Source organism: Sapajus apella, unplaced genomic scaffold (assembly GCF_009761245.1).
Source record: "Sapajus apella isolate SASKATOON/1434 unplaced genomic scaffold, GSC_monkey_1.0 scaffold72, whole genome shotgun sequence".
Classification (NCBI taxonomy): Eukaryota; Metazoa; Chordata; class Mammalia; order Primates; family Cebidae; genus Sapajus; species Sapajus apella.
The window spans coordinates 9,025,780-9,052,165 of NW_022437012.1; the positions used below are offsets into that span (position 1 = coordinate 9,025,780).

General features: G+C 37.2%; 1 protein-coding gene across 2 annotated transcripts in view; it reads right to left on the reverse strand.

Moving 5' to 3' along the window:
- The window catches only part of NCKAP5 (NCK associated protein 5), a 976,754-nt gene that overhangs the window by 919,117 nt on the left and 31,251 nt on the right, over window positions 1-26,386 (reverse strand). Inside the window, exon 1 of one of the 2 annotated variants that reach the window (XM_032250729.1) lies at window positions 21,739-25,988. The exons of the other annotated variant lie outside the window; for it this stretch is intronic. The gene's annotated coding sequence lies outside the window, so the exon portion shown is untranslated. Of the gene's footprint in view, window positions 1-21,738; window positions 25,989-26,386 lie in introns of those variants that run through there. 2 annotated transcript variants of the gene reach the window in all.

Consider the following 26,386-nt stretch of genomic DNA (forward strand, 5'->3'; position numbering starts at 1 on the left):
TGAATCCCAGATCTTCCCTCTGACATAGTCTAGCCAAATGAGAAGGAACCAGAAAAACAATTCTGGTAATATGACAAGGCAAAGGTCTTTAACACCCTCAAAAGATCATACAAGCTCACTAGCAATGGATCTAAACCAAGATAAAATTTCTGATTTGCCAGAAAAATAACTCAGAGGTCAATTATTAAGCTAATCAAGGAAGCAACAGAGAAAGGTGAAATCCAACTTAAAAAAGTAAAAAACATGACATAGCATATGAAACAAAATTCTTCAATGTAATAGTGTAAATAAAAAACAATCACAACTTCTGAAAATCAAGGACACACTTTGAGAAATGCAAGATGCACTGCAAAACCTCAGCAGTAGAATTGAACAAGCAGAAGATAGAACTTCAGAGCTCAAGAACACGGCTTTCAAATTAACCCAATCCAATAAAGACAAAGAAAAAAGAATGGGAAAAAAAATGAACAAAGCCTCCAAGATCTTGGGACTTTGTCCAACCTGAGAATAAATCTCCAAACCTAAGAATAATTGGTGTTCCCAAGGAAGAAAAGAAATCTAAAAATTTGAAAAACATTTTTGAGGAAATAATCAAGGAAAACTTCCCTGGCCTTGCTACAGTTCTAGGCATCCAAATACCAGAAGCTCAAACAGCACCTGAGAAATTCATTGCAAAAAGATCATCGCCTAGGTACATAGTCATCAGGTTATCTAAAGTCAAGACAAAGGAAGAAATCTTAAGAGCTGTGAGGCAAAAGCATCAAGTAACCTATAAAGGAAAACCTATCAGGTTAACATCAGATTTCTCAGCAGAAACCCTACAAGCTAGAAGGGATTGGGGTCCTACTTTTAGTCTCCTTAAACACAATTATCAGCCAGGAAATTTGTATCCAGCGAAACTAAGCTTCATCAATGAAGGAAAGATGTAGTCTTTTCCAGACAAACAAAGGTTGAGGGAATTTGCTACTACCAAGTCCCACTACAAGAACTGCTAAAAAGCAGCTTTAAATCTTGAAACAAACCCTTGAAATACATAAAAATAGAGCCTTCTTAAAACATAAATCTCACAGGACCTATATAAAAATAACACAATTTAAAAAAAAGGTATTCAGGCAAGAAATAACACAATAAATAGAATAGTATCTCATGTCTCAATACTAACATTGATGTAAATGGCCTAAATGCTCCACTTAAAAGATACAGAATGGCAGAATGGAGAAGAATTCACCAACCAAGTTTCTGCTGTCTTCAGGAGACTCAACTAACAAATAAGGACTCACATAAACTTAAGGTAAAGGTGTGGAAAAAGATAGACCAGGCAAATGAACAAGAAAAGCAAGCAGGAGCAGGTGCTTTTATATCAGACCAAACAAACATTAAAGCAACAGCAGTTTAAAAACACAAAGAAGGACATTATATAATGACAAAGGGACTAGTCCACAGAAAACTATCACAATTCTAAATATATATGCACCTAACACTGGCATGCCCACATTTATAAAGCAATTACTGCTAGACCTAAGAAATAAGATAGATGGCAACACAATAACAGTGGTGGACTTTACTACTCCACTGACAGCACTAGATAGGTCACCAAGACAGAAAGTCAACAAAGAAACAATGAACTTAAATTATACCCTAAAACAAATGGACTTAACTAATATTTATAGAACATTGTACCCAACAACTGCAGAATATACATTCTATTCATCACACATGGAACATTCTCCAAGATAGACCATACGATAGGCCACAAAACAAGTCTCAATAAAGTTAACAAAGTAAAAATGATATCAAGTATTCTCTCAGAACACAGTGGAATAAAACTGGAAATCAACTCCAAAAGGAACCCTCAAAACTGTGCAAATATGTGGAAATTAAATAACCTGCTCCTGGATGCTCATTGGGTCAACAGTGAAATCAAGATGAAGGTTAAAAATTTCTTTGAACTGAACAATAATAGTGACACATGCTATCAAAATTTCTTGGATACAGCAAAAGCAGTGCTAAAAGGAAAGTTCCTAGCACTAAATGGCGACATCAAAAAGCTGAAAAGAGCAAAGAGCACAAATATACAATCTAAGGTCACACCTCATGGAACTGAAGAAACAAGAACCATCAAAACCCAAATCCAGCAGAAGAAAAGAAATAACAAAATCAGAGCAGAGCTAAATGAAATTGAAATATACAAAAGAAATCAAACAAAAAGCTGACTTTGAAAAGATAAATAAAATTGACAAACCATTAGCAAGATTAACCAAGAAAATAAGAGAGAAGATCCAAATAAGTTCAATTGGAAATGAAACAGGAGATATTACAACTGATATACAAAAATACAAAAGATTATTCAAGGCCAGTATGAACACCTTTATTTGCATAAACTGGAAAACCTAGAGGAGATGGATAAATTCCTAGAAATATCCAACCCTCTTATATTAAACCAGGAAGATGCAGAATGTCTGAAGAGTCCAATAACAAGCAGCAAGAAAAACTTGGCAACAAAAAAAGTCCAGGACCAGACAGATTCTGGTCCTGGGTTCTATCAGACATTGTATCAGACATTCAAAGAAGAATTGGTAGCAATCCTATCAACACTAATCCAAAAGATAAATAAAGAGGGAATCCTCCCTAAACCATTCTATGAAGCCAGTACCACCCTAATACCCAAACGAGGGAAGGACATAACAAAAAAAGAAGACTACAGACCAATATCCCTGATGAATATAGACACAAAAATCCTCAACAAAATAATAGTTAACTAAATCCAAAAGCATATCAAAAAGATAATCCACCATGATCAACTGAGTTTCATACCAGAGATGTAGGGATGGTTTAACATACATAATTCAATAACTGTGATTCAACAAATAAACAAAATTAAAAACAAATATATGATCATCTCAATAGACACATAAAAAGCATTTGATAAAATCCAACATTGCTTCATGATGAAAATCTTCAGCAAAATTGGCATAGAAGGGACATACCTTAAGATAATAATAGCCATCTATGACAGACCCACAGCCAACATTATACTGAATGGGGAAGGAAAATTTGAAAGCATTCCCCCAAGAACTGGACCAAGACTAGGATGCCCACTTTCACCACTTTTGTTCAACTTAGTACTAGAAGTCCTAGCCAGAGCAATCAGACAAGAAAGAAATGTAGGTCATCCAAATCAGTAAAGAGGAAGACAAACTGTTGCTGTTTGCTAATGATATGATCATATACCTAGAAAACCCTAAGGACTCATCCAAAAAGCTCATAGAATTGGTAAATGAATTCAGCAAAGTTTCAGGATACAAAATTAATGTACACAATTCAGTAGCTCTGTTATACACCAACAGTGACCAAGCTGAGAATCAAATCAAGAACTCAATCCCTTTCACAATAGCTGCATAAATAAATAAATAAATAAATAAATAAATAAATAAATAAATAAAATACTTAGGAATACACTTAACCAAGTTTGTGAAAGACCTCTGCAAGGAAAACTACAAAACACTGCTGAAAGAAATCATAAGAGGACATAAACAAATGGAAACACACCCCATGCTCATGGATGGGTAGAATCAACATTGTGAAAATGATCATATTGCCAAAAGCAATCTACAAATTTAATGCAATTCTCATCAAAATACCACCATCATTCTTCACAAAACTAGAAAAACAAATCCTAAAGTTCATATGGAACCAAAAAAGAGCTCGAATCACCCAACCAAACCTAAGCAAAAAAGACAAATCTGGAGGTGTCACATTACCTGACTTCAAACTATACTATAAGGCCATAATCACCAAAACAGCATGGTACTGGTATAAAAATAGGCACATAGACCAATGGAACAGACTAGAGAATCCAGAAATAAAGCCAATTGCTTACAGTCAACTGATCTTCAACAAAGTAAACAAAAAGATAAAGTGAGAAAAGGACACCCTATTCAACAAACTGTGGTGGGATAATTGGCTAGCCAAATGTAGAAGAATGAAACTGGACCCTCATTTTTCACCTTATACAAAAATCAACTCAAGAGGGATCAAAGACTTAAATCTAAGACTCGAAATCATAAAGACTCTAGAAAACATCAGAAAAACCCTTCTAGACATTAACTTAGGCAAAGGCTTCATGACCAACAACCCAAAAGCAAATGCAACAAAAACAAAGATAAGCAGATGGGACTTAATTAAACTAAAATGTTTCTGCACAGCAAAAGAAATAATAAGCAGGGTTGACAGACAACCCAGAGGGGGAGAAAATCTTCACAATCTATACATTTGACAAAGGACTAATAACTAGAATCCATAAAGAACTCACACAAATCAGCAAGAAAAAAATCAAAAAATCCCATCAAAACCTGGGATAAAATAAGAACAGACAATTCTCAAAAGAAGGTATACAAATGGCCAACACGCATATGGAAAAATGCTCAACATCACTAATTATTAGGGAAATGCAAATCAAAACCACAATGCAACACCATCTCACTCCTGCAAGAACGGCCATAATAAAAAAATAATAGATGTTAGCGTGGATGTGGTGATAAGAGAACACTTTTACACTGTTGGTGGGAATGTGAACCACTACAACCACTATGGAAAACAGTGTGGAGACTCCTTAAAGAACTAAAAGTAGATCTGCCATTTGATCTACTAATCCCACTACTAAGTATCTACCCAGAGGAAAGGAAGTCATTATACAAAAAAGATACTTGTTACGCACATGCTCATTGCAGCACAATTTGCAATTGCAAAAATACAGAACCAGCCCAAATGCCCATGAATCAATGAGTAAAGAAAATTGACATATCTATAATAGAATACTACTCAGCCATAAAAAGGAATGAAATAACGGCATCCACAACAACTTGGATGGAATTGGAGACCATTATGCTAAATGAAGTAACTCAGGAGCAGAAAACCAAACCGCATATATTCTCATTCATGTGTGAGAACTAAGCTATGAGGAAGCAAAGGCATAAGAATGACACATTGGGCAGGGTACAGTGGGACATACCTGTAATCCCTGCACTTTGGGAGGTCAAGGAGGCAGATTATGAGGTCAACAGATTGAGACCATTCTAGCCAACATGGTGAAACCCCAGTTCTAGTAAAAATACAAAAATTAGCTGGGCGTGGTGACACACACTTGTAGCCCCAGGTACTGGGGAGGCTAAGGCAGGAGGATCACTTGAACCCAGGAGGTGGAGGCTACAGTGAGCAGAGATTGCACCACTGCATTTCAGCCTGACAACAGAATGAGACTCCATCAGAAAAAAAAAAAAAAATTGATACTTTGGGGACTTAGGAAAAGGGTGGGGGATGGCGAGAGATAAAATACTACACATTGGGTACAGTGTACACTGCTCAGGTGATGGGTGCACCAAAAACTCAGAAATTACCGCTAAAGAACTTATTCGTGTACCCAAACACCACTCCAAAACCTATTGAAATAAACAATTTTAAAAATTAAAAATAAATAAATTTTTAAAAAAAGAATATTCTGTAGCAGCCTTCTCCATGGTCCATTGAGCCATGGTCACTCAACTGAGTTCTGTTCCCCACATTTCATCCCTTAGGAGGAGTTTCCACCCATGAGTTTCTCAGTCCTTTCAACAAATACACCCCAGTGGAGATGTGCCACTGAATTGCAGGCTTTTAGATTAAGGCCACAACAGACCAGTGATGCTCTATCCCCTTCCTCCCTTGGTGTTTTTCCTTCAGAGCACACTTTTAGGCACTAGAATTTTGGCTGCACATTCGAAGGCATTACAAGGCTCAAAATTGCAGTAAACAAGTTGGCAATAATCATAACACAATGTTATAATTACACAACGTCTCGTGGTGTATATAAAAGCATTCACAGTTATTGCAGTATTCATTTGGTCTCCCTTCAGTATTATGATGATGTTTTGAGTCGAACCATTTCCTGCCCTAACAGCCACTTTACAGACTCAAGATTCAGAGGTTTGGCATGTGTCAGCACATGTGATGCTTTTGGAATCCACATATATATCCTATTCTTTTGATTTAATATTGTGACTATGAGATACAGCTGTAAGAGAAGAGTTTCAGATTAAGAAGAAAAAGCTTTACAGGTTGATCAAAATTAGGAATCCCTAAATACTGAAAACAAAATGAAACAAGGTAACCTGTATCTGGGTGGTTAGCATAATGAATAGGGAGGAACTGCTTATTAACTTTCATTAAACATCCGTAGCAGGATACAACTTAAGACAACATAACACAACCAAAGTAAATAAATCTTGAAATTCTTTTCAGTAATCAATTGTTGGTATTACATGGTTGCCATTCTGAAACTATTGCACGTGTATTGTGAAATTAAACAAATTATGTTGGTGTCATTGTAAACTCATTCTTTATAGCATTGGAAAAGGAAATATAGGTGTAACACTATTATGGTTAAGTTAAAATTCTGTAGCCCTGAATGTGAATCAGAATAATCTACATAAATTCAAGACATATTTTATCTTTAAGATACTATACATATTCCTTTGCTCTGAGAAATGAAGAAGGCCAAGAAACAATCACCAGCCCACTCATAATAAGCTCTTGTAGAACTCAAACTGAGCTTTCTAAATAACAATTTGCAATAAAAGGAGCCAGGATTCCTTGGATAAACGAATAATCCCAGTGTGAGGCAGGAGGCATACATGGGGCGCCTGGGACATCTTGTCATGCAGAAAGCAAAGATGCCTTCAAAGTCCTCTGACACTGTGCCACCAGGAATCAGCAGTCAGCTTGAAGAGGCTCCTACTGGTCAAGGTGAGAACAACTTGAGCAGCAATAAGAATAGTAAGTGCAACAGTCTGAGACATGTCAAATGTGTTTAAATACACAAGTTCATAACAATACCAAAAATTTTTTTTAAATTTAATTGGTTACCACTGGGGGACACTAATAAACTAACTCATCGTTTTTTAAATTATTAAACAAAAGCAAATAATCAAGCTATTATTTTACAAATTGCATCACAGGTAGCCAGTGAATGAGAGAAAGCTTCTTTGATAGAATTATTCCACAAATAAATGAGTTGAAAAGGATAAAATTAGAATATTGCCCCATAGTTCCATATGAATTAATAAATGTTGGCAATAATCACTTATTACTACTATCATCTCCCAAAGAAAGACACTCTGATGATATGTCCCTTCTGATGGAAATGTGTAAAATCATCTAGAAAATATTTTTTGTCCCACGATTGAACCTGAATCTGATTAAGCTTCTATATCTAAATACCAAGATACAGGAAATACAGGGAGAGAAATACATGCAATAACATCAAAGGATTCAATGAGCAAGATCTAGACTGTAAAAACCTTTACGGGATAGATAACCAGGTTTCTTCAATAAATATGTTGCAATGGAAATAAGAAGGGAGAAACCTATTAGCTTAAGGAGAATTAAGCTGATAATTCACATGAACAAATTCCAATTTATTTACTTTATTTGAATTCTCAAAGTATATAGATATTATTATACAATTGCAAAAATTTTATATTACAAAGAATTATTAATTTTTAGGGCATGATTATATTATTGTTTTTTAAAGTCTTTATTTTTCAGAGACATAAACTGAATTATCTCTAATAATATAATATCTAGGCTTTGTTTTTAAATAACCCAGAAGTAGTGAGAAAGTAAGTGAAAACAGATAAGACTGAGTATTAATTGAATTTTTTAACTTGGCAAAAAATACATGGAAATTCACTATAGTATTTTCTCTAATTTTGTATATGTCTGAAATTTTTCAAAGTGTTTGAATGTATATATGTAATAAAGTTAAGAAATGTAGCTATTTGGGGAAAATTAATTTATAGCATGTCATGTCAAAATAAACTGGTGAATGAAATAGTTAAAAGTTTTAAAAGGATTTCATACAAAAAATGAAGACTATGTAGATAAATAATTATTATTTCCTTTGTAGCAATAAACTTCCATCTTAAAAGCAATAAAATAAATCACATATTGGCCATAAAGCATAGTAGCCATAAAAATTTGGAATACATGTATCTTTAAAAACAAAAGCAAGAAAAATATTGTGCCATGATGGATTAATGGTTAATGTTATTTCTTTGTAAAAGGCACATCCAAATAAATGAGAAAAAAAGAACCTCAATGAAAATAGGTATAAAAATAAAATTTATTCTCAGCAAAGCACAGAATATGAATAGCTAATACACTTAAAATATGAATTCAGAAATAAGGCCACACATCTACAACCATCTGATCTTCAATAAACCTGACAAAAGCAAGCAATGAGGAAAAGACTATCTTTCAGTAAATGGTGCTTGGAGAACTGGGTGGCCATATGCAGAAAATTGAAACTGGACCCCTTCCTTACACCTTATACAAAAATTAACTCAAGATGGATTAAAGACTTAAATGTAAAACCCAAAACTATAATCTAGGCAACACCATTCAGGACATAGGCACAAGCAAAGATTTCATGATGAAAACATCAAAAGCAATTGCAACAGAAGCAAAAATTGACAAATGGCATCTAATTAAACTAAAGAGCTTCTATACCACAAAAGAAACTATCATCAGAATGAATAGGCAACCTACATAATGGGAGAAAAATTTTGCAATCTATCCATCTAACAGAGGTCTAATATCCAGAATCTACAACAAACTTGAATAAATTTACAGGAATAAAAACAACCTCACCAAAAAGTATTCAAATGACATGAATAGACACTTCTCAAAATAAGATATTTATGCAGCCAATAAACATGAAAAAAAGTTCAATATCATTGACCATTAGAGAAATGCAAATCAAAACCCCAATGAAATATCATCTTATGCTGGTCAGGATGGTGATTATTAAAAAGTCAAGAAACAATAGATGCTAGCAAAGCTATGGAGAAAAAGGAACACTTTTACGCTCTTGGTGGGAATGTAAATTAGTTCAACCAGTGTGAAAGACAGTGTGGCAAGTCCACAAAGACCTAGAACCAGAAATACCATTTGACTCAGCAATACCATTACTGGCTATATACCCAATGGAATATAAGTCATTTTATTACAAAGATACAGGCACACATATGTTCATTGCAGCACTATTCACAACAGAATGTGAGACATGGAATCAACCCAAATGCCCATGAATGATAAGCTAGGTAAAGAAAATGTGATATATATACACCATGGAATACTATGCAGTCATAAAAATGAATGAGACCATGTCCTTTGCAAAGACATGGATGGAGCTGAAAGCCATTGCCTTTAGCAAAAGAATGCAGGAATAGAAAACCAAACACTGAATGGTCTCACTTATAAGTGGGAGCTGCATAATGAGAACACATGGCCACAGAGAGGGGAACAACACACACTGGGGCCTGTCAGGGTGGGGGGTGGGGTGGCAGGTGGAGAGGGACAGCATTAGGAAAAATAGCTAATGCATACGGGCCTTAATACCTAAGGGATGGGTTGATAGGTGCAGCAAATCACCATGGCACACATTTACCTAGGTAACAAACCTACACATCCTGCTCATGTACCTCAGCAAATCACCATGGCACACTTAAAATCTGCACTTAAAATAAAATAAAAAATGACTTGTGCAATGGGTCTTTCCCTCTTCTGCTGTTGGGGACCCTTCTGCCACCAGGAATATGCCTGGGCTAGATGCCTTAAAATGAGAGACCAGGTGGAGAGAGTCCCAGGCATCTTAGTTTTCCCTGTTGTCCTAGAAATGGGAGTTAGGCCATCCCAGATCATCCAACCTCAGTGGAACCAGCATAGACCAGAAAAACAGATTCTTTGCTAACCTACAGAATCATGAAAAATGGTAAGTGTTTGTTATTTTAAGCCATTATGTTTTGGGATAATTTCTTAATAAAAGCTGAATTATGAAAGTGATCACAAAAATGGACAACATATATATGCAAAGATGTTCATTTTAATATCATTTATGTTAATAAATTATAAACAACCTAAATGCCCGACAAGACTATCCAGAATCTACAAAGAACTTAAACAAATTTACAAGAAGAAAACAAACAACCCCATCAAAAAGTGGGCAAAGAATATGAACAGACACTTTACAAAAGAAGACATTTATGCAGCCAACAAACATATGAAAAAAAAGCACATCAGCACTGGTCATTAGAGAAATGCAAATCAAAATCACATTGAGATACCATCTCACACCAGTTGGAATGGTGAGCATTAAAAAATCTGGAGACAACAGATGCTAGAGAGGATGTGGAGAAATAGGAATGCTTTTACACTGTTGGTGGAGTGTAAATTAGTTCAATCATTGTGGAAGACATTGTGGCAATTCCCCAAGGATCTAGAAATACAAATACCATTTGACCCAGCAATCCCACTATGGGGCATATACCTGATTATAAATTGTTCTATTATAAAGACCGTGTACACATATGTTCATTGCAGCACTTTCACAATAGCAAAGACTTGGAACCAACCCAAATGCCCATCAATGGATAAAGAAAATGTGGCACATACACACCATGGAATACTATGCAGCACTAAAAAAGGATGAGTTCACATCCTTTGCAGGGACATGGATGAAGCTGGAAACCATCATTCTCAGCAAACTGACACAAGAACAGAAAACCGAACACCACATGTTCTCACTCATAAGTGGGTGTTGAACAATGAGAACACAGGGACACAGGCAGGAGAACATCACACACTGGGGCCTGTTGGTGGGTGAGGGGGCTAGGAAAGGGATAGCAGGGGGTGGGGGAATTGGGAAGGAATAACATTAGGAGAAATACCTAACGTCGATGACAGGGGGATGGATGTAGCAAATCACCATGGCATGTGTATACCTATATAACAATCCTGCACGATCTGCACATGTACCCCAGAACTTTAAATATAATAAATTTAAAAATTATATTAACAATTATAGATTTGAAAATGATAAAATCATGAAAAATCATGTTTTCAAAATATTTTGATGTTAGAAAATGTTCACAATGGAAAATGAAATTTAAAAAGCAAATAATAGAAATATATGTGAAGTATGATTTTCAACTATGCAAATGTGTGTATGGGTTATATCACAAATGGAGATTGATCTGAAGACTTATTTTTAAAACCATTGTTTTAAAATTTGCACACAGCGTCTCACTTTATCCCTGGGAAGACCTTCCCCAGTTTCTCTGGTGGTCTCTTTAAGTTAGGCAATGTAAAGCAAGGGCAAATACCTAAATGCACCGGAGCAATCTACATGCAGAAGGTTCTGACTGGGATGTTCTGTTTAATAAATGTAAAACAGCTGCATTTTAAAACTATACCTCTGAAGATTGCTTTCCTTAGAGAAGTTTTCTTCTAAAAGCCTGGATTTAAATGGCCATGTACCTTCAAATCATTGCTTGTCCTTAAAGAGATGTGATGTTGCTCTGTGAGTTTTTTGCAGAAGGTATAGCTCCTGGATAAAGAAGCTTGATCTTCTCATGTGACATTGGAGGAGATCTATAGATTAAGATCTATGTTGGGCTTGACACAATAACTTAGACTTTGAGAAATGTTCTCAAAGACTAGTATGGCTAAATCATCCATCCCCATGGCCAGGTGGACTAGTCCCCTGCAAAACCCCTGCATTCTCTGAAAAGAGTGGAAGTTCCTGCTGTCGATCGTTTTGGAACAGGAGTTAACACTGAGACAGTAAATGAAAACTGAAAAGGGCCACTCTTGGGCTTTACTGGGGTGGGGAAATGTCCATTTCATTTGAGGGCTGGGCTTAAACTTTAAGATGGGGCACTTCTAGAAGCAACAGCAAGTTGCTTTCTGTGTTACATTTCTCTTTTGTATTGCCTAAATTTCGGTAAATTATTCTGGACACACCACAGCCTGGTCTCAGCTGTGCATTGGGAAATTAAGGAAGGGCTGTCCCATGAATTGGAGTGAAAGGCCAAATGATGAGCAGTGCCCTGTCCCCTACACTGCAGTGGTGATATCAGGAGTGTTCACCAGGGAAAGGACTAGAGGAGGAATTATCAAATTGGACATGGCACATGGGTGGCAGCAGATGCAGCCACACGGTATGCCCTGCAGGCAGGAGCCTGCTCTGCACATTCTGGCAACTACATTTTTGGGGATTCAAGTTAGCATAATTGGACATTAAAAATGAAAGTTAAAGAAAGAAAAGGTGATCTTACTTCATTGCCTTGGGCAAATTAGAAAAGAAAAATCCCCAAGGCTACCTGGATTAATAATTTAGGTGCAAATCTGTTAATATCAATGTAGGGAAAAAAAAGGCTAGAGGAAAATGTACCAACATCTTAAGTAACTTGGGTCGGTTCTTAATGTGGGATTATCAATAGCTTTATTTACTTTTTACACTTTCCACATTTTGGGAAAATTACTGCAGCCATAGTCAGAACAAATGTTACCCTCTGAAGACTTGTCAGCTGACCCTCTCTCAGCATAGCGTGTAAGCGTCTGAAGGGCCTCTCATGGTGCTGCTGTCTCATCCTCCTGCGTCAGAGATGGCCCATCTCCTCCAGGGAAGCACATTTTGTTTTCACCGAGATATCATTTCTGTTTCTTATTTCTGTAATCTCTTTTCAAATATTCTCTTCCACACTGCGGCTCTTAGGTTCTATTGGGAAACTTACATCTTAATAGAGGTCTAAGTTAAAGACCTGCAACTCTGAAGAGGCCAAATGTGAGAGACACTCGGTGCTGTTTTGCCTTGCCCAGAAACAAGGAAATCACTTCACCCATTTAGGTCCCCTCCATATAATGGGAGGGGGGACCTTAAGCTTATCTAATGCCAGCTTGCATCTGGACACACTGGCAGCTTGGCTGGCCCAGAGTGTCTGCCTTTTCCTTCAGGCCGCTCCTCAGAAGGAAATGATGGAGTCCCCAAATCCTCGTAGAAACAAATGTGCGCACCCTTTATTTTCTCTGTTACATAGCCAGTATGTGCAAACTGGTGAAGTCGGGGAAGATGGCACAAAAAGTAGGGGGATGTGTTCAGATAGGGAAAGTAATGTTCCTGAAGACAAACTCTGCCTACTTTGCAACCTGACTGAGGAGACATGTCTCCAGCTCATGGTACAGATACCACCACCAACTGCTAGCCAAGCAAATGGCAGCCTTTGTCGGTCAACTATGGTGCTTTCTCACCAAACCCAGAATGGCCCCTTGGCCTTTCTAAAGACATTACTGCAGGTAGCAGTGCCAGCTGACTGGGGTAGGCAGGAGAGAGGAAATTCGTCTGCTGTTTCCAGCCTACGGCAGATGTGCTCCCTCAACTACAGGGTACCTTGAAAAGAAAGTGCCTCAGAAGAGTCAAGAATGCCAGCAGGAAATGTTTGTCTTTGTGAGAAAATGCAGCATCCTGAAGTCAGACTCGGGCTGAATAGTGAAGATGAGAGCACACAGATAGGGAGGTACAAAGTAGCCTTCATGAAGCAGTTAATAAATGACAAACAGTTTGCATCTAATAAGCCCCAGTGTATCTACATCCCAACGCTGAGAGATGGACAGTATCGGCTTCATATTATAGATGAATAAACTGAGGCTCAGAAATTTTATGCCATTGCCCAAGGGGCACAGGGATGAAGGGGATTTGAACCCAAGTTAGCCGGATTAGAAAACTCATGTACTTTCAATGATACTAAATAACAGGCATCTAAAAGATAAACATAGCATGATTGATGGGGCTCATGGATAGATCCATCTTACCCCAAATCACATAATCTCTGAACAATTACACGGGGTCTAAGATAAGAGATCATTGTACAGTTCGGCACTCAGAAGTGGGTTACCTCATCCTGAGCAAAGAATAGAGTTTAATCCTTCAAATAGAAACTCTTATCTGGATGTGGTTAGATTGAGATTGTTACCAGCCACTTAGGCCTTGCCTTCATCACTGTGCAGCTCCTCTCCAGCTATTATCTGTTAAGCTTCTCTCTTACTCACTGAATATTTCATACGTGAAGTAATGGAATGCAGAGCTGTGGGCTGTGTACTATCCTTTTGGTTTCCATTTAAATTTACAGCTTGCCAGAATGAAAAGAGTCCCAGGGCGCTAACTAAGGTGGTGATTATACTGTCCATCAATTAGTTTGCATTTCAGCACAGTATCCACAGCCCCTTCCCACTCCCTCGTAACAAAGGGCTGTTTAACTCAACACATACACACACGCAGGCATTCTCCCAGGCGTTTTTTTTTACTGAGTTCCAGAATGCGTGTCACCCAGATGTGCCTGCCACAGGATGTTAGTTGTATTGGAAAAATTACCAGAAACATACTCTACGCTAGTAAACTGTCACAGCTGAGACCGGTTTCCCACTATAGCACTACTTTTTCACCACCCCACCTGAGAAGTAATTACCTTGTTGCTATGTGACATTGCACTTGACACTTAAAATTTGCAAGCTAGGGAAACTTTGAAAGTTTTCCCGGTAATAACACTTTTACAGAATCCTCATTTCTAAATATAGAAGCATTTTGTTTGCTTTGAAGATGATTATGGATGATAAGGAACAAGAAGTTGACAGTGGAGCTGACATAGGATCGCCGGATACAATACAGGATACCCATTAAATTTCAATTTTAGATAAACAATGATTTTGTGTGTGTGTATGTCCCAAGTAATATTGGGACACACATTTAAAAATTATTCATTGTTTATCTGAAATTTAAATTTACTGGATGTCTCATATTTTTATTTTCTTTATTTCTTTTATTTATTTATTTATTTATTTATTTGAGCAGGGGTTTGGTTCTTTCACCCAGGCAGGAGTGTGGTGGTATAATTTTGGCTCACTGCAATCTTCTCCTCTCTGGTTCAACCGATTCTCCTGCCTCGGACTCCTGAGTAGCTGGGACTACTGGCACCTGCCACCATGCCTGACTAATTTTTGTATTTTTAGTAGAGATGGGGCTTCACAATGTTGGCAAGGCTGGTCTCGAAGTCCTGACCTCAGGTGATCCACCCACTTCGGCCTCCCAAAGTGCTGGGATTACAGGTGTGAGCCACCATGCCAGGCTGTATTTTTATTTTCTAAATCTGGCAACTGTATGCAGACAGAGGAAAAGGAAGGGGGAATCTATAGGTTATAAATACTTGAAAGATGATGTAATCATGCAGTCTATTAGGACAAATAAACTCCCTACCTTTATTTTAGTTTATGCATTGTCATCATTTTTAAGTAGAAAAAGAAGAAGAAATATTTGGGGGAAGTGAATAAATATATTTTAAAGGCCATGGAGGTTACTTTCTTCTGGAAAGACTCTTTTATGAGATTCTAGGAATCTGTAGTCTTATAGCTAGCCATCAGTCTGCCAGAAGATCTAACATAGAAATAGAATTCCTTGGTAATATAGAAAGTTCAGGGAAGTATTCTTCCAAATTGGAAATGAAGATTCATACCGCCTACACAGCTCTAGGAAGTTCTTCAACTTGATCTTCATTTTTTCATAAAACTTGGTGGGATGCTATAAGTCCTAACTAATATGTCCTCATAAGTTCTAAAGACAAGCAACTTATTTAAATAATAAACACATTTATTGAAGGCTACCAAATATACAGTCTTGAGTTCAGAATTAAGGTAATAAGATGAAAAAAATAGTTTGTATGTAAAAACTTATGACACAGAGATATAAAAATAGCTGCTATAGAAAGCATCAAATGCATGTGTTTTCTGAAAATCATCAATGAAGAACCGAATGAGCTGCCAGCTGGAGCCAAACCAGGTTCAAATCTGAGCCCAACCTCGAAGAGTATGATTTTAATATACAGGCAGTAAACAGAATTATGGACACAGTATTTTAACTAATAATTTGATAAGTGATATAATTATGAGCATATGAACAGTAGTGTGGCGACTGAAGCATTAGGTACAAAGCACAGAGCTTGATAGCTGAGGAGGTTGGAAGAGTGGCTTAGAGCCACACGATGGAGAATTTTAATGCTAAAATTATGTACAGTGGCAATAAAAAACTATCAAAGAGTTTTTCAGGACAAGAATAGTCATAAGGTCTGTGTTTTTTGTTTTTTGTTTTTTGTTTTTTTTGAAACATAACCATAGAAAATAATGCAGAAGCTAGCCTACAGAGTTTAGAGGTCAGGTCACTAGCTTAGGAGTATATTGATTGTCCAAGAGGCATGTTTATATCGAAGAGGAAGCCACAGGAAAAACAGCCAGCAAAGAACACTGACAATGACTGGTCAGGCAAGAATAGTAAGAAAAAAAAGTGAGTAATAGAAGTTGATGAAAGGGAAAATTCTGCCAAGAAATGAGAGCTTTCAAGCAGGCAACACTCAAGAAGAGGCAATTGGCTTTAGCAATAAAGCACCCCTGGCAGAGTGCTCAGAGAGCAATTTTAGATCAGTGGTAAAGGCAGGGGCTTGGTTAACTTGGTTAAAGAGTGAATAGGAGCATTTCTGCTTCCAGCATTATGACTGATAAAACACAATGAACATCCTTTTCTAATGCCTAGCTCACTAGCAAAGAAAGGGAAAATCCTAGTAGCCGAAAGAACCAACCAACGAAACAAATTAATAAGGAAGCACAACACCAGACAGGAAAGCAAATGCTGGGTCTGCAACTTCTAATGGAATTTTCCCATTCCAAGGGCCTAGAACCACTCCAGGAACAGGACACAAAGCCTCCACAAGGTACAGAATGGAACTCAGATGCCCATAAAAACCCAAGGCCTTAGAAAGACTAGATGCTCCATGAAGTAGTAGGTTAGAAAAAAAAATCTCATCTGCAAAGAAAGACAATATGAAAATGTATCTGTATCAGCTTCACCTCTGGTTAAGGAAACAAAGCTTCTTCATCCCCCAGCATGCATAGCCAGAGAAGATCCACAGCAAATATTTTATGTGATTTTTGTTAATATTTGAAGTATGCTTAATAAATATTTAATACTTAAAGTGTACTTAATAAATATATGTATACCTTTGTTGTTTATCTGAAAATAAAATTTAACTCTGTATTTTTATTTCCTAAATCTGTCAAATCTACCTTCCCACCCCTTTCCTACCACCAATAATTTTAACACACAGACCTATTCTATGTGAGTCTGGGGCTCACATTTACGCAAACATTAAGGTTTGGAAAGGCAGAGCCAAAATAATAATTGATGCCCTAAGTTGGTGACATCCCAGGCTGCATGGCAGGAGCAGATGCAAAGAAACAAACACCCAACCAGACTCTAAGCAGTCAAATACACTTTCTCAATTTAAAAGTATCCCTAAGGAAACAGGTCACCAAGAAAAAGAGTTGTAGAAATCACAAGAGCAGACTCTCCAGAACTTCATATATTGTTATTTCTCACAAAAAAACAAAAACACGAAACTATAAAGAAGCAATCTTGAAAAAGAAACAAAGTGGACTTATGGAAATTAAAATATGATCACTGAAATATGAAAATAGAGTTATCAAAATTAAAAATTTAGTGGATGTTTTTAAAAGCCTGGGGTGTCATCAACTTAGGGCATCTCATATTCTGATATGAGAGAATTAATGAAGTGGAAGATAATTTTTTTAAAGTTCATAAAATGTAGCAAATAGAACCAGTGAGATGAAAAATACTGTTAAAAGTTTTAACAGAAGAGGAAAATAAAATAAAATTTAACATACATGTGATTAGAGTTTTAGAAGGGACAATATTTGAAAGTATATTGATCAAAAATGTTCTTGATGATGTTAGATACAGTGAACTCCAAGTTTCTCTTCAAAGAATCAATGTCAGCATGTTCAGCTCTTATTCTTTAATTATCCATTTTAAAGTTTCACTTCTTTGTAGTTTCAGTAAATAATATTTTCTATCAATTCAAATCAGTAGTTCACATCTGTTCCTCTGGTCATCTGCTTCATCCTGACTCATCCCTGTCACCTGCTCCGGTTCCGTGCCTGGGTCACCTGGTTTGACCTGAGTCAACTCTGGTTACCTGCTCTGACCTGTCCTGTAACTGTCCTTCCTGCCAAACTACCCATCCCACTGCTCTGCCTTATACCCCTTCTCTCTTTAACATAGCCAGTCAGAATTAGCTTAGACTGTGCAGTCTAACCCTAGCCAATAGGGGAATGAAACAGCAGTAGGGACTACCTGCATCAGGAATAAGAACCCCTTCCCCTTCCTTGTCCAGATGTGCACCCACCATCGTTCCATCTGTGAGCTGCACCCTTCTATAGAAGTAAATTGCCTTGCTAAGGAAATTTATATTTGAGTGCTACTTCTTTTGCAGCACTGAAAATTTATATATAACAATGAAAACCATAAACTTTTAGATTTAGGAATTTTTCTCATCTACAACTAAACATATCACAGCAACACTGCAGATCACCAAAGACAAAGGTATAACTTTAAAATCAGCCAAAAGGAAAGCACCTTCAAAAATATATAGGTTAGAATGATACCTGCAAAGAAATTAAGATTCAAATGATAGCAGATCTCTCAAAAGCCATGAGAAAATAAACTTAACTTACAAAGTCATGACTAGGTAAATTCTCACTCAAGAACGAAGTCAAGGAGGTATATTTTCTGACAAACAAATTTTAGAGCTTATTATGAATAGACTTTCACCAAAAGGATAACTGTAGAGGTTATTCTTACAGGGGTCATGCCTGTAATCTCAGCACTTTGGGAGGCCGAGGCAGGCAGATCACGAGGTCAAGAGATCGAGCCCATCCTGGCCAACATGGTGAAACCCCGTCTCTACTAAAAATACAAAAATTAGCTGGGCATGACGGCATGCACCTATAATTCTAGCTACTCAGGAGGCTGAGGCAGGAGAATCGCTTGAACCTGGGAGGCAGAGGGTGCAGTGAGACGAGATCATGCCACTGCACTCCAGCCTGGTGACAGAGCAAGACTACATCTCAAAAAAAAAACAAAAAACAAAAAACAAAAACAAAAAAAAAACCCTACAGAAAGTCTGAAACAAATGGTAAGTGAAGACAATTTAAATATATAGGTAGATCTAATTAAGCATTGGCAGCACAAAACAATATGACAGTGCTAAATTAGGGAAATACAAAAATGAGATAAAACTAAGATATTGTACAACAATAAAGAGATTGTAAGATATTTTTTACAAGGGAAGAGATAGTTATTAAGTTAAACATGCGTGTAGAATTGTAAAGGTAGCTAGTAAGATAATAGAGTCTTGTTTTTAAAAAAAAATTGGAGAAAAGGAATTAAAACAAAACACACGGTAAGAATACATAAGCTCTTAGAAACTGGGCTTAACACTTACAGACACCACTACATCCAAAAGTTAAAGTCCTCTTTATCAAAAGACTATTAAAAAGTTTTCTTCTAAAGTGTAACAAATACAGCAGTAACAATGTGTGAGACGTACTTGCAATACGTAATTGTTGCAAGAATATAAGATGTCTACAAATTAGAAAGCAAAAGATAATTAAACAGAAGAAAATAAGATTAAAAGGTAGGAAAAAGCAATCATAAAAAAGGAAACATAAATGATCAATATATATAAGACAAAGCATGCTCAATCTCATTCATAATGAAAACACTCTGTAAGGTATCATCTCATACCATCTACTAGATTGGCAAAAATTAATACATTTGGACAATATCAATTGTTGGAGAAGATGTAGAGCAATGGAAAGTCTCATGAATTGCTGGTGGGAGTATAAACTGATTCAGTAATTTGAGAAACAAATGGCAACCCCCAGTAAATTTGATAAGGCTTAATATCTGTAATCCAGCAACACTATTTCTAGGTATATGCCCTTTAAAACTCTTGCTCATGTAGACAGGAAGACATGATTATAGCAACACTATCTGAAACAAGAAAAAAATAGCTTAGAATGATAACCAATAACGGTCTCTAAATTGCCTTGTAAGACACTATCTGAATTAGGAGCATTGTCCCAGAAGAGGCTATGCTTTTCATGCTTCCCCATACTTCCAGATTTTAGGCAGCTCATGATTTTATTAACTGCAAACAGCTCGCATTTTACCTTCAGACTGTTTGATACCAAAGCAGTCTGACTGTCCCCAAGTCCTACCAGGCTCTTCTGTTTGGTTCATAAAAAGAGAGAGAAACAGGAAGGGAACATCCTCCTGATGAAATGCTTTCGTAGGAGACCAGCCCATCAGTGCACCTAAAAGCACTTGAGCTCAAATGTACCTCTGGAAAGGTTGTGCAGACCACCCAGTGCATACACTTTCTTAACAGTAAGTCACTGCTTGCACCAAACAATAATCTGCCCTAAACCCCTTGACAAGAAAGTTATAAACAAACTAAATGCCCATCAGTAGGAAAGTATATAAATAAATTGAGGAATTTCATACCATGTGACACAATCATCCTGGATGAATCTCCCCAACACAATTATGAATGAAAATACCAAGATACCAAGTTACAGAAGAATACACACTATATAATACCACTTGTAGAAGGTTTAAAAATATAGAAAACAATGTGACATAATGATTAGCCATGCATATATATTTAGTCCCACTATAAATAATTTAAGAACATGATAATGATCAAATCCAAATTTAAGGTATTGATTGTATCACTGGGTATCTGAAGAAGCGAGATGCAACTGGGGATGGATACACAGGAACATCGATTTTACTGGGAATGTTTTATGTGCTAAGCTGAGTGGTGGTGCATGGGCCTTTACTAGATTATTCTTTACACTTTTTGTCCTACTAAGTGTTTTAAATGAATGGATATGAAGTAAAGAAGCAGAGTCAGCACAAGTCAATCTTGTGAAAGAGGAAATTCACATAAGTAGGGAATATCTTAGGTTAGAGAGGTGCAGGGCCCCTTGGAGGTTACCTGAGTGGGATTCAAAGGCAGGCAGACAATCTCTAGAGTAATGTGAAGTAATTCTAGGGGACTGAGATGTCTAAATAAAATCATCTGTGGCCTAGGGAAGTGAACTATAACAGACTCCTTTTAAATAATGAACCAAACTTCTGTACAAACAAATAATTTATTCACTTTGCTCATTTTTCAATATATTTTAAACAACCCTATAGACAGTATTGCTTCACTTGCAAATAAACCACTTTTTGGCTACCCAGGCAAAAATGTCAAAATTTAGGGTAGAATCATATTGATATTCATTGTGTTCACTTCTGGTCTCATTCGGCAGATCTTTTGATAAATATTTGCCCTGTGAATGAACGGCTACATGGAATAAATAAAAACCTCTTAAAGAATTTCTGCATTTAAATGGCTCAAACTCACCTTGATTGAAGCCAAAGCACAGCTTCCAACAAACATGAACAGATGCTGCAAGTCAAGCACCATGCTAGGGTCCAGGGGTGTGAAGACAGATCGTTTCCTGAGAATCCATATCATACATTTATCATAACACTTACTGCCCCTTAGGCAAATAACTCTCCCTTTTTCCTGTGCCTTTTTAAAAACAAGCATTTTACTCAATTTCTCTCTTCATTCCCATTCAGCAAATATGTACAGCTATAGGTAGATAAAGTGACAATTAAACTGCAAACTCAAATGGAAACTCTTCGGAGGTTCTCCGGTATTAGGGAAATCTTCCATAATTATGCACGTCTCTGTTCATATGGACATCAGAAATTTGTTTTTAGCTGTAAGAGCAGCAAAGATTAGCAATAAGACATTTCTCTGCTTTCTTATAGTAAAATGGTTCAGTTGTTTTCTCCTACTGTCTTATTGAAGTTCTTTATTCTTCCTTCAGGCAATAAGAAGATTACTTTATGAGAGAAAATAAACAATTCTAGTTTTGTTTTAAGAAATATATTCTTTTTACCTTTCTCCACCATCTAATGGCTTCTTCCTCAGCAGCATCTGGTTCTGTATTTTCTGGCCACCAAGAGTGAAGTTCCTAAATGTTGGGCTGAAATTCTTGCTCACTGTAGGAAGCCAGCTAAGAGCTGAAAAGATTTTGGAAATAGGATTTCTGGAGCGGCCCAGAGTCAGGCACCAACTGTCCTGTCCATAGCCATATCCTGTTCCTGCCTGGCTATGTCTGGCACCACAGAGTGCGAGCTGATGAAGGTAAGCACGTGGGCACAGCTTCCTGCCAGGGCAGGAGCCACCCTCAGGCCATGGCCCAGAGAGACTGTTCTGGGAGGCTCTGGTTCATCCAGTTTAACCAGCTCAACGTAAGGGAACCCCTATGCCTCAGCATGCAAGTGCTAGAGGGAGTGGCAAGCCTTCATGTCAGAGCTCTGCTTAGCAGAGCCACCTGGAGTTCAAATTTGTCCACAGCAGGCTCACAATTGGCTCTGTTGTGTAACTGGAACACCCATTAGAGCAAAGTGCCTCTCTCCATTGAATGATCAATATTATCTACCCTGGTGTCTTAGTGGGTTTCATGTTGCTATAGAAGGATGCCTTAGGCTGGGTAATTAATTGAGAAAAGAGGTTTATTTGGCTCATGATTCTAGGGGCTGGATAGGATAAGACTGGGCAGCTGTGTCTACTGAGGGCCTCTTGCTGCTTCAACTCATGGCAGAAAATGGAAAGGAAGTAGCTATGTGCAAAGAGATCACATGGCAAGAGAGGAAGCAAGAGAGAGAAACTGAGGAAGCCAGAGTCTTTTAAACAATTTTCTCTTGCTGGAACTAATCTATTCCCACAAGAGCTCAAACTCACCCACTGCAGGATGTCATTAATCTCATATGGGATCCACCCCCATGACACAAGCACCCCCCAGTAGGCCCCACCTCCCAATACTGCACACTGGAGATCAAATTTCAAAACGGGGTTTTGCAGAGACAAATAACATCCAAACCATATCACCTGGTTAAACCTTTATTAGTAAGTCAGCCCAAGTTATATTTTTACATTTTACCCAGATGAACATATAGAAAGCCTTGTCTTCAGAATTTGGCAATCTCTGTTTTTCTGCTGCAACAATTCACAGAAGAGTATGAATCAGTCAGCCAGATGGGAGGGGAAGGAAAATGTGTTTGGTACACCCTAAAAAACTGGGGCTGGAGAGTTAAAATATTTATAACTAAAGCATGGTCCTCATAGAGTAAGGCTAACATGTTTTGCAAGCAGGCAGAACTATAAACATTCAAAACTGACATGCTCTGCCCCTTTGAAATATTTCACACTGCCCCCTTAAAATATTGACAGGAAACACTACTTTCGGTACAGCCTTTATAAAGTTGTGGTAATGTAGGGAGAAATCCAACTGCAGAGGAACTAGATTCCTGGCTTCCAACAGCAGTTGGTTCAATCATTTATAGCAGTAAATAAATGTTATGAAAGTTCATGGAAAAACCATTATCTAAAGAGCTAAATATGAAAGGCTTGCATTACGGCCAGGCATGCATTTCTGGCAGAGGAAATACAAGTTTGCTCACAATATCTTTTTTTAGATTACTTTGAGGAAGAATGCCATCATTGGAATAGTGCAGACCATAGCAAGTTTCATCTTTCTTTTTTTTCTTTTCTTTATGGAATGAGAAATGACATCAGTTTACATGTCATCTGAGAAGAAAGGAATTTATTTTGCTGAAAGGCATCCAAATCACCCTCTCTTTGGGAAGCTTTGTTACTGAAACAAACTTTATCATTGTTAATTGTTTGGCCATTGATGGGCCAGTTTGTTTCATCAACAAGTCTGTACATTTACACATATTTTATTTACCTAGTAATTTTACCAATGTTATACAGCCATGAAAATCTGAAAGAAATGTCAACATGTAAGTCTCCCTTACTCTAAACTCAGTAGGAAAATGCCATGAAGAAAGGGAAAACTTTTAAGCTATGTTTATATTGAATACCTGAAATTATCACAGTTCATGCCACACAACTCTTCTCTGGCCAGCAAACTTTCTCTTCCTCCTTTGTTTCCTATTGTAATAAGCTAATTTCAGCCACTTCTCCAAGCCAGGATCCCAAGAATCATCTGTGATTTCCCTCCTCCTAGCCCCTTCATCTGTTTGACTTCCAGGCTAAAGCTTCTAATGCCTTAATTGTTCTCAAATATATCCCATTGCCACTGCCTCTGTTCAGCTCCCTGAGATATTTAATCTAAATTAGTCCAATCAATCTCCCTACCTCCAATCATCCTATCTACAATCCATTTTCACTCAAGTCCACTAACATATTCAAAATCATTTTCAGGTTCCCTCAGCAAAATGCCTCCCTGTGGTACCCAAAACCCTCCTGTCCTGAACAAGTCTTTCTAACTTCATCCACTTCTCCCAGTTTTCCTGCTCACATTCTATATGCCAGCCACAGCGAATCACGTGCCATTCTTGAAAGTTCCAAGTACTCTCTCACCTGTAAGCATTTATACCGTTGGCTTCCTCTACCTAGGAAACACTTCTTCCCAACTCCCTCACCCTGCCCGAAACCTTTACCTCTTGAATTCCAACTTGTCTCTTAGGTCTCAACTCTGGCATTAGTTCCACATGAAAGCCTTTACAGACATGCCCCTGCCCCTACAATTTGACTAAGTGCCCTTCGAATGCTCTGTGAGTACTGTGATGGTTAATTTTATATACCACATTGACAGGGCCATGAGGCACCCAGATATTTAGTCAAACAGTATTCTGGGTGTTTCTGTGAGAATGTTCCTGGACGGGATTAACATTTGAATTGGTAGGTTAAGTAAAGCAGATTACCCTCATTAACAAGTGTGCCTCATCCAATCTATTGAAGATCTGAATAGAACAAAAAGTTACTTTGGGAGAAACTTCTCTCTATCCGCCTGAGTGTCTCCCAGCTGGGACATCAGTCTTTCCCTGCCTTTAGACTCAGACTAGAGCTATACTATCAGTTCTTCAAGTTCACCAACTTACTGACCAGAAATCTTGGGACTTAGCTTCCATAATCATTTCCAATTCCATGAAACCTCTGAAATGATTCCATGAAATCATTTGCCTGACATCTCACTAACATGCCACCCACATGCCCAGGTCTGAACCTTTGTCCACACTGTTCACCCACCTTGGGATGGGTTCCTTCTTCCTCTGTAAATACTTCAGAACACTTCAACTCTAAATAATGTTTCTGGCTTCCGAATTTATGGTACTTTTTGCATATGTTTCTTACTTGACATTTATTTATAAACAGTGCCAGGTAATATTCTTTATATTTTAATTTTGGGGTTATTTAACATTTTATGGATGCACATCTAGTCTCTCTGCCAGTTATACTTCAAGCCCCTTGAAAACACAACAAGATACTACTTTATATTCTTTTTTCTCCTCCAAACTTGCATAGTTCAGCAGAGCATACATAGCAGGCAATCAATACATGTTATATCATTCAACATTTCTCATATGACTAGGACAAGACTAATAACTAAAGAAGACTACACAATATCACAAATATGTTTCACTTTCAAAAGAATAAATTATTTCAAATGAGATCACAAAAAAAAATGAGAAAACTATGACCACGAACATAATTTACTGTAGGCTGGCACATAAATATAAAAGCTTGAGAAGCAGCAGCTGCAATGGGAAGTCCAATTATCCTGCCAGCAGCATGAATGCACTCAGCTGTAGGACAAGCCAGATGTCAATCAAAAGTGGAAATTAAAACAAGATGTACACTTTCCAAGCCAATTTGTATGTATATTTAATCAAAGAACTCACAGTTCATATGGCAACAGTAAAAGCAAAGGAAAATTAAAGGAAACCTAAAAAGAATACAAAATGCTAAATGTCAGAAGTAAATCAACATGTCATTAACACAATAATTGTAAATACATTAAACTCCTCTGGCAACCATCTCACACTGGATTATAAACAAAATTCAATTATATGCCTTGTAAAAGGGATATACATTTGTTAAAAGTGACTCCAAAAGACCTGTCCATTCCACAAACATTTTTGTAGCATAACTACTATATACCAACACCATGCTAAGTGATATAAAATTTAAATATTAAAAGATAGACGCAGTTGTACAAGGCATAAGCAACCAAAAAGTCAGCAAGAGTCACAATATCAATATTAATGAAGCGGTGCTAAAATCGAGATGCATTATATAAAACAAAAAAAATTGTTTTGTTTATTTGTGTTTCTTAATGAAGTATGCAAGTCACCAGAATCTTCATTGAAAGTGATAAATATGCTTATCTTATAGGGTTGTTGTAAGTATTAAATTAAAAAAATTATCAAAAATACCTACTTGAAGACCTGACATATGACACTGGCTCATGAACTGTTGGTTGCTTTTAGTATTTGTATTATTAGTAGTAAAAGCTACAAGCTACAATGATCACTGATATTATGCTTTAGATAACATAGCAAAAAGCATATAAAAGAAAATATTAGAAATGCAAAGATAAATTTTCAGAATGATTGTAAGAGAACAATGAAGAAGTTTTACCACATTTCTTTTGCTTCTTAAGGAAAAGGAAAGGAAAGGAAAGGAAAGGAGAGGAGAGGAGAGGAGAGGAGAGGAGAGGAGAGGAGAGGAGAGGA